This window comes from Pteropus medius, unplaced genomic scaffold (assembly GCF_902729225.1).
Source record: "Pteropus medius unplaced genomic scaffold, Ma_sr-lr_union100, whole genome shotgun sequence".
Lineage (NCBI taxonomy): Eukaryota > Metazoa > Chordata > Mammalia > Chiroptera > Pteropodidae > Pteropus > Pteropus medius.
Genome location: NW_024349796.1, coordinates 3,910,004 through 3,928,886, shown reverse-complemented (window position 1 = coordinate 3,928,886; position 18,883 = coordinate 3,910,004). Strand labels below are relative to the sequence as shown.

The 18,883-nt window shown below is 44.7% G+C and overlaps 1 pseudogene; it reads left to right on the top strand.

Annotated features, from left to right (window-relative positions):
- The first annotated feature begins 14,383 nt into the window (after positions 1-14,383).
- On the top strand, positions 14,384-14,850 carry LOC120619094 (histone H3.3A-like; annotated as a pseudogene).
- Positions 14,851-18,883: the final 4,033 nt, after the last annotated feature.

Below are 18,883 nucleotides of genomic sequence, written 5' to 3'. Positions count from 1 at the left end.
ATAGTCCCCTTTCTGATTTCTTTCTGTCACTTTCTGGTTTGGGTGCCACTTGTCCCAACCTCCCTCCGCCATGCCAGTGGGACCTCCGGACCACCCTCCCGGAAGCCCCCGAGATGAACGCTGGATTTAGACTGCACATTTCACCATGTGAGAGCTGAAACCTCTTATTTGGAGCAGAAGCCAAGGCAATTAAGCAAATAGCTACATATCATGTCATTACAGAATCTTACCCATTTCCACCCTATTGCCTCCTCTCCTGTCTTTCTTTTAGGTCATCATCCCTCCTGATACCCAGTAATTTTCATCATTTTCTATGTGCATTTCTGTTGGTCTTCTGAGAATTCTCATTTTCCAAAGTAGAAAGGCCATACGGCCTGTCACCAGCCCGGGAAGTACAGGGAGTGATATGCTGGGGAGATCAGAGCGTGACAGGGATGGAGGCGGGAAGGTGTTACCCCTTTTTGTACTGACCCTCAGCAGGAGAGAATAAGCAGAGGAGACAGACCCTGGGAGACAGAAGACATTTCTAATCACCTCCTTCCCAGGCTGCCGCTCCTCCGTGGACTGTGTTATTCCTGCCCTCCCCAGACTATAAGTTTTCTCGCTGATCCAGAAAAGAGCTGAGTGAATAAAGAGCACAATATCCTAGCAGTACAGGTCAGATGTCACTAACGGAGGGATCCTCTGGCGAGAGGCAGATTACACCCCCACTGGCCCCACAGCTGGGCTCTGCAATTACCCCACAAAACATGAGTCAGAAATCACCTTGTGTGTGTGTGTGTGTGTGTGTGTGTGTGTTTGCGCGCGCGCGCACATGCACATACACACAAAAGTCCTCTTTTTGCATCATTTAAATTTTCTTTTGTCAAAGAAATATCTGTACAATAGCTTAAAAATCAAATAATATCAAAAGGCTTGTTTTAAAAACCCTCTGTTCCACTCCCATGCCTCACCGCGCCCCTCTTCTCTGGGGCAAGCATTTCGAACTTTTTGAGGGATTTACCTCCATTTTTCGAAACGCGCTTGCACTATTTCCACTGTTCTTGATTTGTCCATTTCAGACATGGGCTCCTTGCTCTGCGTTGTGATGTACGAAGTTTTAGCTCTTGTCCCCCACACTCTCTGCTTGACAGAAACAAGAGTGGACTAATATTTATGGGGCTCTCACTAGGTGCCAGGCACTGTTACATTTTGGCGTGGCTGGTCACCTCTTCCTCTGACACACAGTGTTCCTCACTTGGTTCCCAAGATCCCCATCCCCACCTCCCGGCTCCTCCCACCTCACTGGTCACTCCCTCTCAGTCACCTTTACTGGTTCCTTCTCTTTTGACCCTGGGTAGAAGTCTTTCCACACAAGCCTCTTCTAGCTCACATGGCTTTGATGGCTACAGATCACATACCTGAGTCTACCCAAGGTCAAGAGGTCGGCAAAGGGTCAGGTGTTCTTGTTCAGGAGACAGCAGCCCAGGGCCTGCAAGGACACTTGGAACTGGGAGGAGATTTTAATCAACCACATCAGGAAGGACTGGCAGAAACGTCGGTGGCCCAAAACAGCAGGCAGATTTCAGAGAAGGTCACGGTTTCACAGTGGTCTGCAGAGCTACGCTAGGGACCTGTGTCTACACTGAGGACCTATGGCACCCGGGGCTCGATCCTGGGTCCTCTCCGTTTCTCCATCTACTCTCCACCCCATTGATGGTCTCACCAGGCTCATGGCTCCGAAATCGTCCATTTCCTAATGACTCCCAGATTTATGTCCCCAGGCCTGACCTTTACGTCCAACTCTCTTCTTGACTTAGGTGTCTAATAGACACCTCAAACTGAACACATCCTACACCAAACTCTGACTGACTGTACCAGAAGCCGCTCCCCTGCAATCTGTCATCTCTGCTGATGACGTCATCTCTGCTATTGTTACCATCCCACAGGTACAAAACCTGTGCACAGAGAAGACAGAGCCATTGAGAAAGTCCCCACAGCAGGTGCGGTGAAGACACTTTTTAAAACAGGCCAACGTCACCAATGTTCATAGCAGCATTATTCTTAGTAGCTCAGAAGTGGAAACTATACAAACGTCCACCGATTGGTAGAAAAGGCGGTATATCCATACAACAGAATATTACTCAGCCATGAACGGGAAGAAGCTGACACATGTAAAACATGGATGAACCTTGTAAACGTTATACTAAGTGAAAGAAGCCAGACATGAAAGGCCATATATTATATGATTCCATTTAAATGAAATGTCCGGAATAGGCAAATGAGGCAGAAAACAGATGACTGGTGGCCAGAGGCTGGGAGGAGGGGCGAATAGAGAGGACCACTGTGGGATACAGGGCTCCTTTCTGGGATGATGACAATGGTCTATAATTAGACAGTAGCAATGGTCAAACAACCCTGTGAATATACTAAAAGCCATTGAATTGTACATTTTACAAGTGTGAATTTTATGGTATGAGAACTACATCCATAAAGTTGTTTTATTAAATGGGCTAATATTAAATTTAAATTGTATGCTGTGATTTGCTACTAAATAACTCACATTATTGTGACCTTCAGTTAAAAACTGTCACATACACAGCCTCATGTTAAGAGCCCTTTGAAGCAAATTAAGGAAAAGGGGTGATGATCTGTGTTTGGGTGAATATGGAGAAAAGCAAATAGCCATACCAGGTAAGATGCAGAGGGGAGATCGAGAATTAAGGAAGCAAAGATTAAACCAAGAAATAACTAGAAGTCTCAGACCCGTGAGGCTCCTGGGGATATTTACGGTAGGGGGTTCCAGAAGGCAGGACTTGCTAGTTTTCCTCCTGTTAAGGGCTTGGGGACTGTAGAGATATTTTCTAATGTCTTCCCTCTCTCCAGTCCCAAGTTTTGTTCAGCTGTCCACCTCCCCACCATGCCCCAGCTTCCATATACCATGGAAAGTGGGTTCTGCTGTTAGTTGGGGCAGGTGAGGCAGGTGGGAATGGCCTCGGGCTTAAGCTAATCAGTGATGGTTCCAAGATGGATAAGTTTGTCAAGTCAGAAAGACATCCAAGACTACTGCCCCATGACTAAGGACAGGAACACTGTTTCCTGGCAATCTTTCTCTGCAAAGAAAGTCTGGAAGCTGCCTTCAGCCATCTTGAGAAAATAAGGGAAGAGGCTGTCTGAAAATGGAGCCAACCTAAAGAAAGTGAATCAAGACTTAGATACTAACTATGACATATGAGCCCTGGATATAGCTGCATCTACAGCTATGGCCACTTAGCCAATTAACTTCTTTTATGGGTTGAGTTTTCTGTCACTTGGAACAACAAAGAACACATTTAGAGTCAGATGATTATGCTTGAGAGTCTACACACTGTGCAAAATACACCTCATTATTTCCCTATTTGTTACTCATTTCTTTATTAAAGTTTTATAAATAGGACATAAAACTTCCTGAAAATCCTACTTACAAATTATTCGTATTGGTTTCATGATAATCGATAAATATCAATAAAAGTTTCAAAGGTAAAGAAAAATATAGTTGACAAAATTCATTTGAATCTGTATTTGCCCTAAATATTTTGAAAATAGATCTCTATGGTTGACAAACCCAGATTAGAGCCAGATTAGCGCCATAACTACCAACACATGGTTTCTGCAGGGGACCAGGTGCCATGTTGTTTCAGAGTTCAGTGGAATGTAAGGCGAGATGGGCCAAGCCTAGCAACTGCACTTAACTTGTAACCTACTCAAACTGCATTACTCCGCACTCCTCAGTATCAGCCGCCAGGTGCCTTCCCATCTCAGAAACTAGCCCGGAAGCTTTTCACATGACAGGTGTCTTTGTGTCTAAAATGGAAATTACAGCAATTACTGGGAATGTTACAATCACTGCTTGAGTATACACGAGAAAGACCCAAAATAAAATGCTTGAAAAAGTGTTGAAATTAATAGGATGAGCAAAAACCTACCAGGCAAATGAAAATAAAGAAAGAGCGAGGATCTAGATATATATGAACCAGAATGTCCACTACAATATAATTCAGAATTACCGAAAGATTGAAAACAACCTCAATATTCCTCAAAAGGGGACTGATTAAATAAAATATGGTACATTAATGCAATAGAATACTATGCAGATGTTAAAATAAATGAGGTGAATATTTATGATTTTTGTGACATGAACGTATAGGATCTGTTGCTTAGTGAAAAAAGTGAGGTGCATGAAGTATGCTGGCCGCCCACATGCTTACACAGAACTCCCAGGACGGCGAACTCCGGGCAGAGGGAACTGAGTGGCTGAGGAACAAGTTTATAAGGAAAAAATCATCTGTATTCTAGGAGCCTTTACGCATTTTGAATTTTGTACCAAGTTCATTTTTACTCATTCAAAAAATAAAATAGATGATTATTTTTACATTCATCAGGTTATGATCATCCATATTTATTTAACTAAGTAGCCATCAGACTCTCCCTGAGTCCCCAGCATACACCCGAGGATCAGTTCCTTACTCATAATGGTCACTTTTATTATGAAAATAAATCAAATCTTCACTGTTTTGAACGTCGCTTTCTGATGGAAGAAATTTGGGTTAATGAGCCCTTAATGTCACATTTAAATTTGGGGTTGGTTATAATTATTAAAGTCATCAGAAGTAAGAAATTATTTTACCTGAAAACCATGACTATGCCTTGGTCAAGAATCCACATTATTTACTTATTCATTCATTCATTCAGTCAGTCATTCATTCAGTTTTTGTATTTGTTAATTAGAATTACTTATTGGAATAAACTGTAAACCTAACCATACTTTCCACTTTTATTATCGATAGGTCACTGGAATATTAATGGTTCCAGCACAGTGGAATTCTCTTGCCCCACGTAATAGCCAGAGGCAGGCAGTGTGCTCCGCCCACATCTCAGAGCCATCAGTAACCAGAGACACCGAGTTCTCTACCACCCAGTTCCCCACTGAGTGAGTCGACCATGCCCCTCTCTCTCGCTGAGGAGCTCGTGAGCTCTCCCCATGTGGGCAAAATTTTCTCCTTAAATAATGTCTGCTAGAAAACAAAGCACTCCACCAACTATTATTATTATTATCTTATAGCATGTAGCATCTTAAAGCCAAGAGTTTCTCCTAAAAAGCCCTAGCAGGTGATAAGTAGCATTCTCCCACTTGTCCGGAGGAGGCTACAGGGCGAACCTCAAGGACGTTCGAGGGCATTCAGGTAACCTCACAAGCTCACCCGGCTTCCCTCCCAGCACAGCACAGCCCAGCCCACCTGCCCACACACTGCTCTTGGCCCCTTTTCTTCCTTCCAGATTTACCAACGGCTTCCTGAAAGAGACTGGTCTGCAGTTTCAACCTCAAAAAATGCATAATAGTTCATTCTAAATCCCTTCTTGCTATTTCTCACAGATCTTGGATATTTTTGACTCTAAGATTTCGCTTGCCACTATAATATACCTATGGAGCAAGCAGGCCCATCCCATAGTTTCAAAATTACTCAAATTTTGATAATCCTCACGTACCACAGTTGTGGCTTTTTGCTTGAGTGACCATCCCCCTGCCTGGGAGCCACCGTTTCCCACGCGAGGCATTTTTAAAACTAAGTGGATGAGCTCTAGTTTCGCAGTTATCATTTTCCAACAGAAGGAAGCCCGATTCGGGAACAAAAGCTGAATGCAAATTGCTTAACACTGGATATCTTTGGGAGCGTCTCGATATTGGTGAAAAGAATGGAGAAAAACAGCGATCGCCTTTACAGGGCTTAGAGGCTTTTACACCGATATTTCTGAGTGTCAGATAAAATCATTGCTGGCTTTATAAGCATTAGGCACAAGAAGTGAGATAAAAACAAAACACTGCGTACCACACAGCACGCCATCAAGAACCAAAGAGCCAGGATGCTAGAATACGTTCATCCATGTGTTTAGTTGATAAAATATTTCTCCCAAACCAGCCTTTATGCTGCTTTGACAACATCAATCTTTGTGTCTATAGTTTAAGACAAAGAAAGGTTTTAGCCAGATACTCGAGGCGGCTGAAAGCTCTAGAAAAACATAAATATGTTTATGGTGCAAAATAGAAACAAGAAATCCAGGCACTTTCCCCGTGCCCCGCCCCTCCAGAGGATTCCTCATTTTGACACCTGCACCTGTTGGAAGAGGCCTAAGCCAGCTGGCTCGGCAGGTTTTATGCCCTTGAAGATGCTGTCTCCACCTCACACAACTTCCTTCCCCCGCCACTTGTCTGAAACATCCTATTTGTCCTTTAAGACACACCTCCTAATTTCTAGACCCCCCAAGCCAGGGCTGTGCTCTGTCTCCTGCTCCACATGTACCTCTCCCTCACAAGACAGCAAGGCCTGCAAGGGCGTAATCTTTGAGCCCTGCTGCATAGTTTGCTGTGCTTCAGTCAAGGGAGGAACTTAGTGATGAACAGACAAACAAGTGAGTGAGTGATGCAAAGAATGAATGAGACACGCATGTCAGAGTTGGCAAATGGCTGGCTGGGGGACAGATGAACCAGTTGTCACCGGGTCCTACCCGTGCCTTCTTCTCTGGGGCAACCATTTCGAACTTTTTGAGGTATTTACCTCCATTGTTCGAAATGTGCTTCCACTACTATTTCGTGGAAGTGGTGACAGCCACACTTGAAGATTCAAGAACTAACTCAGGTGTGACAGCCACACTTGAAGATTCACGAACTAACTCTCTTCCTCATCGCTCAAGAGCAGGCAATAATTTCTTTAAAACTAATGATTTAAATCAGTTGATTGATAGCATCTCTCTTTAATACATTTTTAAGAAAGAAAAAACTGGACCGTATTATACCAAACACTCAGGCACCTCCTTTTGAATACGTGCTCAGCCTGACGTGAGGAATGGCGGAAACGGGCCTCGGGCCAACCACCGGCTCTGCTGTTGGACGTGGCGGGACCTAGAGATGGCCTGGGAAGACAATTTCTAAAAAAGAACCCCGGCACACACATCGATGAGGAACTTGGTAGGAGAGACCAAGCATTATAAAACTATTTAATGGTCTTTGAATAAATTTCTCCCTTTTCATTTTCACTTCAATGAGAAATTAAATGTAACAGAGCAAAATCAACTCTCTTGTATTTCCAGACGAGACTGGACCCTGGAATCAGGCAGACCCGGGCTAGGAACCCCACTCATCTCCTCCTAGGACCATGCCCTACCATCTCTTTGTGCGCCAGCTTCTTCCACTGTAAAATGGAGATAATAACAGTAACCAACTTATGGTATTTGTAAGGATTAAATGAGGTAATATGAGTAAAGTGCCTAGTGTGATGTTTGGCACATGGTAAATGTTTAATGACTGTTAGGTGTTAATATCATCAGTACTATTATTATTCTCATACAGTTCTAGAGTTCACTTCTGTTTTCATATTTGAACATATTAACATTTATATTGTATGTTCATAATTGGCATGTTAATTTTCGACTGAAAATCACTACATTTTCTGTCGCCACCTCTATATGGAGGACTGAAAATCCTCTATCGCATTTTCCCTGGGGAGCTGCATTATTGTTTCAAGCGATAATCACTTGAATTTTTTGTACTTCCCACAGTGCCTGGTACAGTGCAGAGAAAACAGTGGGCCTTATAAAGTGGTACTGAATCAAATAAAGAAAATGAAAGGTAACAGCGTAATGCAAGGATATAGTCCATGCAGGGGACATAACCTGTGGCAAACAACCTCCACTTTAATAAGATCGCTGGAAGTAACTCTAGATACATCCTTAATAGCTTGGACTCTATGGAAGAGTACCTGGAAATCTCACAAAACTGGCATTTCAATGGTGTCTCATTTGGCTGACTCACATGTAAGATGCCAGTGAGCTTTGCGGGCAGGGGAACTCCACAGAAAACATAATCTTGGAAGCACAGCAGAATGAGCAAACATTATTTAAGGTTTGAGGTCAAATGCGTCCTCTTTTTCAAAATATAAGCTTTCATTATAAAAATCACACTCACAAAGAATTAAAGAGGGAATAGGGAGTTAAAGTTTAGTGGGTACGGAGCCTCAGTCTGGGATGATAACTTCCGGAGATGGTGGGGGTGATGGTTGCACAACGATCGGAAAGTACTTAATGCCAGTGAACTGTGTGCAGAAACTGGTTAAAATGATAAATGTTATGCCATATATATTTTACCAGAGTAAAAAAATGTATAAAGGAGTTTTAAAAATCACAGGCTTTCATACAGCTCTTTAAGCATGAGCGTGCATATGTAATAAAATTTTCAGCAACTTTCTGTCATTCAACTATAACGATCTCATTTAAACTCCAATAATCTTAGCAACGACCTTAAGTGAGAATTAATTAAGAATCATTCACACAAAACAATAGCAGTAACATCTTTCAGAACAGCTGATGCTGACCAGAGGGCTTTCAAGAAGTTGCCAGTCCTTGCTCTGTGTTCCATAGATGGGCTCAGGTACAAAAGGTGTCATTTCAAAGTCAGAAGGAAAAAATTGTCTTTTATGAAAGTGAAGAGAAGAGTGACAAAGAAAGTAGACACTAGAAATTCTTTCGAGAGGTAAAAAAGGAGCCCAAAATGCATTGATATCCTGAAACTGAAAGATATTCAGGTAGCTTTCATTAGTCTATTAATTTTTGCAGCCCAAGAAAAATCCAAATGCACTGTAAAGAAACTGTTCTTAGCTCCATCTTTTCTGCAAATGGCTCGTGGGAGATTGAAGGGTGAGGAAGCCATTCTTTTCTTTGTTGAACTTTTTGTAATTTTTGTAATTTTTTGTAAGGAACGTTTTGCCCTGCAGTCAGCAGGTGGGCAGAAGCTTGGGCGCCCCTGTCCTCTGCCCGTCACCAACCCACCCACAGGCACTTGGTGGTCTCAACCCAGTGCACATGAGAGCTGGACAAACACCCAGGACCAAGGGGACGGAAAAGGGGGAAGGCTGTCCCTCCGCTGCCTTTTTCATGTCTTTGCTGTTCTTTCTCATTATCTTCTATGGCCAAAAAGTAAATGATAAAGTTAATTTTTAGCAGCAAAGTATGCATATTTTGGTCCTTGCTTTCCTAGGATATATTTATTAGCAGGCTAAGCACTCCGATTGTGCGGCCAGGTTTTAACAAGTTTGCACATGCAGTTAGTCCGGTTGTTTTTTAGAAAGGAAAAAAGTACCTTTTTCTTGACACTCTGTAAGCTGGTCCATTACAGCAAACCTGAGTGGAAGCTTTTCCCCAGAAAGAAACTTTTCCTTCCCATCTTAGGGCTGATAAATCTACATGAAAACCTAGCAAACCCCTTTGGCTGTGTCAATTCAATAGCCTCTTAAGGAACAAAGATGGCGGGGCTCTAGAGGGCGAGTCGTCCACTGACACTGCCCCTTATTGCCCTCTGTGGCCTTGAGACAGTGACTAGCGTGACTCAAACATGTCCTGGAAACATGACCAGCGCAGGTAACAAAAGCAAAAATACAAGTGTAACTACATCAAACTTAAAAACTTTTGTGCATCAAAATAAACATAGTGAAAAGGCAACCTAAGAAATGGGAGAAGACATTCGCAAATCTTATATCTGACAAGGGATTACTATCCAGACTATATAAAGAGCACCTACAATTCAACAACAACAAAAAATCTAATAACCCATTTTAAAACGATCAAAGGCTTAAATAGACATTTCTCCAAAAGGTACACAAATGCCAACAAGCCGATGAAAAGATGGTCAACATCACTAATCACCAGAGAAAAGCAAATCGAAACACCCATTAGGATGGCTACTATAAAAAAAAGAAGAAGAAAAGAATGAGTGTTGGCAAGAATGTGGAAAATCAAAACCCTCGTGCACTGTTGGTAGGATTGTAAAACGGTTCGATCGCTATGGAAAACAGTATGGCATTTCCTCAAAAAATTACAAATAGAACTACCATATGATCCAGGGGTCCCACTCGTGGTATCTACCAAAAGAACAGAAAGCATTATCTCAAAGAAACACTCGCCCACCCATGTTCACAGCAGCACTATTCACAGTAGCCAAAAGGTAGAAGCGACCAAGCGTCCATCGACCAATGAACAGATAAACAAAATGTGGTATGTACATATAATGGAATATTATTCAGCCTTAAAAATGAAGGAAATGTCACATGCCACAACACAACATGGATGAACCTCAAGGACATGCTAAGTGAAATAAGCCGGCCACAAAAAGACAAATACTGTACACTTTCATTTATATGAGTTAGCTAGAATAGCCAAATTTATAGAAACAGAAAGTAGAATGGTGGTTCTCAAGGGCTGGGGGTGAGCGGAAAGGGGAGTCGTTGATTAAAGGATATAGAATTTCAGTTTTGCAAGATAAAAAAGTTCTGGAGCTCTGTCTCACAACAACATAAGTATACTTAACACTACTGAACTGTACACTTAAAATGGTTAAGTCGATAAAATTTGTTACGTGTTTTTTACCACCATTTTTAAAACATGCCCCAAATCACAGCGCCTTAAGAGCTTGTGAAGAGTGTTTGTTTGTTTGTTTGTTTGATTTTTAGTGTTTTGCTCTTCTGTACATAAACTGAGAAGAAACATAGAAAGACTCTACCTTGATTTGAGTAAGGGTCTTGCTCTGTTCCATGCGGGGACACTACCTGGATCTAAGATCACTTAATATTTCAGGTGGGCTTCGAAGACAACCCAGACCACACACCGTTAGAGTTAATATGCCTATTTCTTTCCTGCCCAGCAAAATATATCCAGAAATGTCCAAACTGGATCTTATCTGATTTAAGAAGTTTCATTCCTCGGTGTTTGTGTGCATGATATTAAAACAAAAGCTTTTGTTTTAATATTAAAATTTGTTATAAAACAAATTTTAATATTAATTCAACTTATCTTTAATTTCAAAAGTTAATGAAAGCCTCGGGCCAGGCATTCAAGATGAAATGTGAGGGGCTCACAGTTTGAAAGGGACATCAGATGAATAAATAATTGCGCTACAAAATGACACGTGCTATAAAAAGCCATACACGTAAAAAGTTCAGTGTGCTGTGGGGGGACGAGGAGGGAACATCTAGTTGGGTTAGGAGTGAGGATAGGTCACTCCTGAGCTGAGTCTGGAAGCTTGAAGCAGTTCATCTTAGAGGTTAACCCACAACAGGCTTTGGAGCAGAGGGACCTGGATCTCAAATGGCGGCCTTGCCACTTGCTAGCTTTGTGGCAGAAGCATATTAACCTCTGTGAGCCTCAAAGTCCTAACCTGTAGAATGGAGATAATAATTGCTTTTACAGTCAACCTCTAGGGTTATTGTGTTATATTAAATAAACTGACATATGCAAATGAGCCTGCTTGTAGCAGGGGTCCCTAAAAGAGGAAGAAGGTGTGGAGCCAAGAACAGCCCCGCAAAGGCGGGAGGCATGAGAGTGCCCGTCTCCTCCAGGAGAGGCTGAGAGGCCTGTGCCTGGAGGGAAAGGTTTGCAGGAAAAGGTGTAGGGGAGGAGGCGTGGGTAGTGGGGACCTGCGGAGGTTTTTGAGGAGGAGGGTGAAGAGGCAGACATTACCTGGGTCCCTCCTATAGCCCCGCCTGGGGCCTTTCCAGTGTGTAACAACTGGCCTGACGTCCATGAGTAGGGCTGGGAGGCCATGAACCCCTGCAGGATCGACACCTCCCTTCGTCATAATGAGAGCGGGAATATACACACCGCAGCTCTCTCACCCCTCAAGCAGCATCCGAGACATCTTTCCAGCCTCCAGCAGGCTTCTCCCGTTACCCACACTGGTAACTGGCTTGCTAAGACACCCCTTACTGGCTGGCTCCCCTTCCTCACGCCCACAGTGCTGCTTCCCCGGAACACCGCTCAAATAAACCAACGTCACCAGAACCCTTCTCTCAGGATTCAGTTTGGGCAAAACCCACACTAAGGCAGATGCCATGACCATACCCGTTTAGAAAGAACTTCTGGCCGCAGACAGTGAACCGCACTGGGCAGGCCGGGGCAGCCGTGGAGAGCGTGGGGAGCGAGAGGCGCGGACGGTGGGGGTGGGGGACCCACAAGGGAGATGGGGGGCGGGTTCTGCAGAAGGACAGAGACTCGCAGGACACTCAGCAGAAGGCTGGATCCGGGGGTTCAGATCTGAGGCCCTCAGCCTGTGGGCGGTGGGCAGGATCATGGGGCGAACAAGGCCCCCTGAAGAGCAGCGCAGGCTCGAATCCGGAATCCCGGCGACACTGAAGTTACGGAAGGGACACAAAGAGGCACCAGTCAGAGGCGAGAAGCAGTAATCAAAAGCGGGGAGCGAGCCTGGGAAGAGTACGTCTGAATCCGACGAGCGTCAAACGCTGCAGTGAACTCGGGGTCACCGGGCGGCGAGGGCGGGGGCAGCGCGGGGGCCCGAGGGACCGAGGGGGCGAGCCGTGCGCTCAGACAGTGTTGGCGCCTTTCGAAATGCTGGGTGGCGAAGGGACAGAGAGGAGACCACTGATAAAGGGGATACGTCTAAGGAAAGGGACGGCGTTTCTTAAGAGATGGGGCAGACCGGAATGAGGGCACGGCCGGAGAGAAGTTCACACGTGGGAAAGGGAAAGACGGAAAGACAGAAGGACGCCCGGGTGGAGGACGGTGGCAGCGAGGCAGCCTGGAGCGCGAACGGCCGCGCGGGGGGCTCCGCCCGAAGCGGCAGGGCCTTCCGGGGGTGCGGTCGGGGCTCGGGGCGGTTAAAGCGCAGGTGGAGAGAGTCAGAGCACAGCGGGCTGCGCCCGGAGGGGGTCCGGCGGGGCCGGCCACGCGGCGGGACGGGACTCGGTGCGGCTCTGCGAACGCTGCGCTGGGAGCGGGGCGCGGCGCTCGGGGGCCCCCGCGGGCCTGAGCCATGCGCGCGCGGTGCGGGAGGCGGCGCCGGGAGACAGGCCCCGCTGTGCCCGGCAGCTGCACCTCCGGCCCCGGATCCTAAAGGTGTCATTCGTCCTTCGACAACGGGGATTTCCGAGCGTGCGGGCCTGCAGGGGTGCACGCTCTCTGTCGAAGCCGAGGCCCAGGGGCGCCGCGGGAGGAGCTTGAAGAACGGTCGCAGCCTTTGATTTGGTTTGTATTAAAGGAGGTCGGCGATGGGGTGCGGTGTGCAGTCTCAGGGTGCCTGGGCCGGCGAACAAGCCGACCCCCACTTGGCACCGTGAAGTCTGTTACCCGAATACACACTTGGCTTTCTCCACGTCTCGAGTCTCGGCAGCACCTCCACCTTCGCAGTACGCAAGCGCGTAAAGCCAGGAACGCTCCCTCTGCTGGCCATTCTCGGCATGGCGCCCCGCGGCTTTCACGGCTTCCACAACCGGTTGGAGAAAGAGCTCCCCAACACCTTCTTAACCCAGCATGGTTTTCCACCGTTAGTGATTGAAACCTTTCGCGTCTGGGGTCTACCTTTTCGGTCCACGGTTCCCGCTTCACGCGGCAGTTAGCGCCGACGCTCGCCCACGCAACCGCGCGGTTGCTTCATGGTTCTCGGGACTCAGAGCCCCCGAGTGAGCTGCGTATTTGGATCACGGCCATCGGGGGTTTAGAAAAGCAACCTTTTCCTTGGAGTTAAGTTACAACTGTTCTGAAATAGTTCTATTCTCTATATCATATAAAGTCCTAATTCATAGATTAAGAGAATTTTGAAATTATCCTGATTATTGCAGAAATTAACTAAATTTCTACCCAGATTACAATGTGTATTATTGAATGACCAAATTTAAAACGGAAGAAACATATAAATAACAAGTTGCAAATATGAGTCGTGTGAGTGCTTATTTAAAATATACATTATTTTAAATATATAATTTAAATATATTAATATCAAAACAAGAAACGCGTTAGTTGATTAGTTAGGGAAGAATTATGTTCAGAAGTATGGATTCTTGCTATTTATATAAATATTCTAAATCTTCCTTTTCCTTATAACCATGTGATGTTTGAAGCCTATTAATATCAAAACAAGAAACGCGTTAGTTGATTAGTTAGGGAAGAATTATGTTCAGAAGTATGGATTCTTGCTATTTATATAAATATTCTAAATCTTCCTTTTCCTTATAACCATGTGATGTTTGAAGCCTGTTTTAGCAATCTTTAACAGCTTTATTAAGTCAAGTCCAAACACTTCACTTCCATCCACGTGAAAAAAAATAGACTCACTTTGACAAAAATAGCAGTGTAAGTGTTAATACAAACACTGTAAGTCACCAGAAAATAATAAGGTAAGAAAATGTTATCCAGTGCAGCTTTGGCCAGCACACATGCCAAATGGAGGCTTATACTTCTGATAAGGGCACGGGCAATTTCAAGTCCCTCCTATAATACACATTATTATAAATATAAAATTCCTGTTTTTAAAAGAAATCAAAAAACATTTCTTTGAGAAGAAGGGGTTAAGTAAGGAGGTCTCCATACCATGGCTCATACCGAGCAGACAGCCCGCAAATCTGCGGATGGTAAAGCACCCAGGAAGCAACACGCCACAAAAGCCGCTCGCAAGAGTGCGCCCTCTACTGGAGGAGTGAAGAAACCTCATCGTTGCAGGCCTGGTCCAGTGGCGCTCCGTGAAATTAGACGTTATCAGAAGCCCATTGAACTTCTGATTCGCAAACTTTCCTTCCAGCGTCTGGTGCTGGTGTGAGAAATTACTCAGGACTTAAAAACAGATCTGCGCTTCCAGAGTGAAGGTGTTGGTGCTTTGCAGGAGGCAAACAAGGCCTATCTGGTTGGCCTTTTTGAAGACACCAACCTGTGTGCTGTCCAGGCCAAACGTGTGGCAATTATGCCAAAAGACACCCAGCTAGCACGCACGCCGCATACGTGGAGAACGTGCTTAAGAATCCACTATGATAGGAAACATTTCATTCTTTAAAAAAAAAAAATCCTCTTCTTCCAGCTTTTGGGTCAAAAGGTACCGAAGTATTTAATTGCAAGTGAAAAAACGGGACAGAAATCAGGTATTGGCGGCTTTCCTATTTTCCCATTTTCATTTGTGTGAATTTTTAATATAAATGTGGGAACATAAAGTGTTAATACAAGTCAAAATATTTCAGTGAACAAGTGTCAGCAGTTCAACTTTATAACAATTATAAATAAACCTATTAAATTTTCCTGGACAATGCCATCATTTGGATTTTTTAAAAGCAAGTAAATTTCTTATTGATGGCAAAACGAAAAGCATTTCTTTTGAAAAAATAAAGAAAAGTACCAAACTGCCCTTGCTGTACAAACTGCATTTCAAAGAAATCAAACTGTCCAAGAAGAAAAAGTATCCTTAATAGAAGAATTCCAGCACATCAGTGCAGAAGAAATGATAGAAGATTTTTAGTCACTATTGGCTGGATCAGGCTGACGGCAACCGAATCTGAGCAAGCGATGAACAGAGACAATTCAAAGAAGGCAATAAAAATACAACGCCTCCAAAGAAGTTGATTTACAGAAAAGTAAAGTCCGAAACAAAACAAAACTGGCTTTGAATTTGATGGAGTCTCTAGATTTGACAATAGGACTACAAGAAATACAGGGAATAGAGGAACGTGTCAGACGACACCACAGACATGCAATCAGACAAATCCAAAATGTGGAAGATTCTATGGAAACGATGACCAGGCTTTTCGACAAATAAATGGCAAGAAGAAAAGGGGAGGGGAGTGTTATTAAGAGACACGTAACCAAACACCGTATACGGACCTTGTTTGAATCCTGATTAGAATAAACCAATAGTAAAAAGGCATTTCTGAGACAATTGTGGAAATTTGAACAATGATTATAAATCGGGCGATATTAAAGAATCATTATTAATTTTTTTAAGTGATAATAATGGTTTCATGGTTGTTTGTATGGGAAAAAAGGGGGGGATCCTTATCTGTTCAAGATATCGAAGCCCTTACAGATGAAATGACGTGATGTCTAGAATTTGTTTTGAAATAATCCAGCAGGGATGAGGGGGGAGGTGGCAGGAGGGGAACACATTCTACCGGATATGCCATGGAAATGCACCCAGAAAAATCCAGGTTGTGGGAAACTCGACTGGACAAACAACCTGATTTCTTCAATCATTAACTGTCAAGGGGGAAAAAAGTTGGAGGGGAAAATTATTCATTAAAGGAAACTTAAAAAACATATCAACCAATAACAATATAATCAATCTTGTCTGACTTCTAATTCAACCAAACCGTGTTTTTATTTTAAGTCACTCATGACATTTATGGGAAAACTGATCATTTGAATACCGGCTGGATATTTGATAACATAAAGCAATCATTATTTTTAGGGGTGATAATAGTATCATGATTATTTTTTTAAATTCTTATCTTTTTAAATATACATGGAAATTTTATGTAAACATTATTAATAAAAAATGAAAAATAAAGAATAAAAAATTATGCTGGAAAAATTATGGATGAAATGAAATGATATCTCGGATTTGTTTCAGAATAATGGGCAGGGTGGGTTGGGGGGGAGGTGACCTGGAGATGGAGCCAGGACTGGCCCCGAGTCGACGGCCGTTGAGGAAGGAGACACTCACTGCATGGTGCTCATTGTACTTTTCCTACTAACTCTCCATGTTAAAACACTTTACAAAAACACGTATATTACGGCTTGAAAATAGGAGGTTCCTCTCTGCCTGGCTGGATAATTTTAGAGTTGTTATTTTATTATTCTTGCTGCTGTTAAAAAAGAAAAAAAATTGAAGTAATTCCTCCTCTCCTCCTCACCACCCACCTCCTCAAAGGGGCGGGCTGTCCTTTGAGTCCCAGAGAACTGGGGCTTCCTTTGCAAACAGGGCAGAACCAAAAGGCCCATGTTTTCAAAAGCCTGTATATAAACAAACAAACAAACAAACAAACGGGAATTACCTGGGGAGAAACGGGGGAGTGGTGGGCAGGTGGGAGCGGCAGGGAGCCATGATCCCGGAAGGAGGGGTGGGCAACTTGAGGCAGGAGAGGGAGGGCGCATGACCCGGAGGAAATGTTAAGGTGTGAGCAGGCAGAGGGAGGGCTATGACCGGAATTAAGCTGTTGGTCAGACGGGAGGGCCATGACCCGGAAGTGGTCGGTGGACAGGCGGGAGAGGGAGGGCCATGAGCCTCTGGGAGGCCTGGTTCATATCGGGGGCTGCTGCTGTCGTGTGGGCTAGTGGGAGGGGAAGGAACGGCCCTCTCCCTACAGCTTCCTCTACTGTAGTCTCCCTGTAGTCCTGACAACCATCATGCCATTATATGCCCTTTAAAAGAATGTGGGAAAAGGCCCAATTTTAGAGAATGGGCTCAGGTTCCCGTCAGTTTCTTCATCCCAGTTTTCCACACAGTGGCCTGAGGTGACAGGCGGTGATGAAAATGACTGAAGCCAGTTTTGATGTTCGACAATCGTCATGTTCTTGGTAAATACTGTTAGCTTTTAGAGGTGCCACGGAAGCGCCCAGATTCCTGTGTGACACAAGGTAATGAGATAGGCCAGTAGGGGCTTGGAGGCAGAGTGTTTAGAAAAGTAAGTGATGTTTCCGGCACGAGAGTGTGATGGTTGCATTTCGCGCCTGAGTCACATATTATCCATTAAATCCTTCCTGATATTTTAAAATGAAGAGCCCCAAATCTCTTCCCACTTACTTTTAGACACAGTTTTCAATGGCTTACTTCTGACAGCCACCACACTGCACTGACTCATCCAGATCTAGCCCCTATAATTTCTAACATAGCTAAAAACCACGCCAACCAGGCCCTGCCTCAAACCCCTTCCACTCAGACAAGGACTGTGACCAGCTGAAGATGGCGAGAGTTTCAAGACATTAGGAAATCACCGGGGACCTGACAGTTCACGTTCACTTGGACACACTAAACCTGCAGCATTTTCTAATCCAGGTGAGTCCGAATTGTCTCAGGGAATCTGAAGGACCATCGAAAAGAAAGAGGTGGGTGAGGCCCCTCCGTGGTACTGGTGGGTGGGGACACCGTAGGCTCTGGGGTCGCCCTGAGATTACGTTTCCTCTGTGTCTTGTTCACTGATCTTTCTCCTTTCCCTGTCTCTAAATCTGGGTTGCCCCACGTCAGTCCTGAGAGCCCTTCTCTCCCCGTTTCACGCTCCCTCCATAGATGATCCCACCCAACCCGACCCACGGCTGCAAACACCACCTGTACACACGGACTGTTCCAACCCCAGCCGTTCCCCTGGGCTCCGCGCAGACAGCCGACCCAGACTTTAGTTGGTTTGTCAGTGTTGACACGCCCCCCACCCACCACACTCCATCTCCGTGCGAAACCTTAACTCACGGCACCTCGTCTCTCAGACCAAAACCTTGTCCTCTTCCTTGATGTTTTCCTCCACTCACATCGAAACCGTTAGGAAATCCTTTTGGTTCTACCTTCCAAATAGATCCCAAACCCAGCAACTTCTCACCACACCCATCACCCCGGTCCGAGACAGCTTCTCCCACTGACTCTGAGACTCCCACTCACTGGCTCCACACTATTCAGTGTCCTATCTTCACATTTAGCCAGTGTCTGAAGCCCTTTCCACAGCCAGCACAGCCCTGCATGCGCTGGGCCCTGCCTACCTCTCCACCCCCAGCTCCTGCTCCTCTTCACTCTTCACTGTTCCTCCGGGCTGCCAAACGCTTGGCACTTGATGTTCTCTCTGCAAGAAAAGCTCCTCCCCAGTCTTCCTCATTTCCTTCAGGTCACTGCTCAAATGTTGCCTCTTTGGAGAGGGCATCCCACTTCACTCTGGCTAGGACGGTCCCCATCGCTCTCTTCCCCCTTGTCTCGCTTTATCTTCACGGTGCTTATCCCTTCATAACACATAAATCTACTGATTAATTTATTGCCTTTCTGTTTTGTTTGCTAGAGTAGTTCCTAGCACAGAGTATCACTAGAGAAATGTTTACTGAATGAATAAAATTCAGATGACATGAACACCTT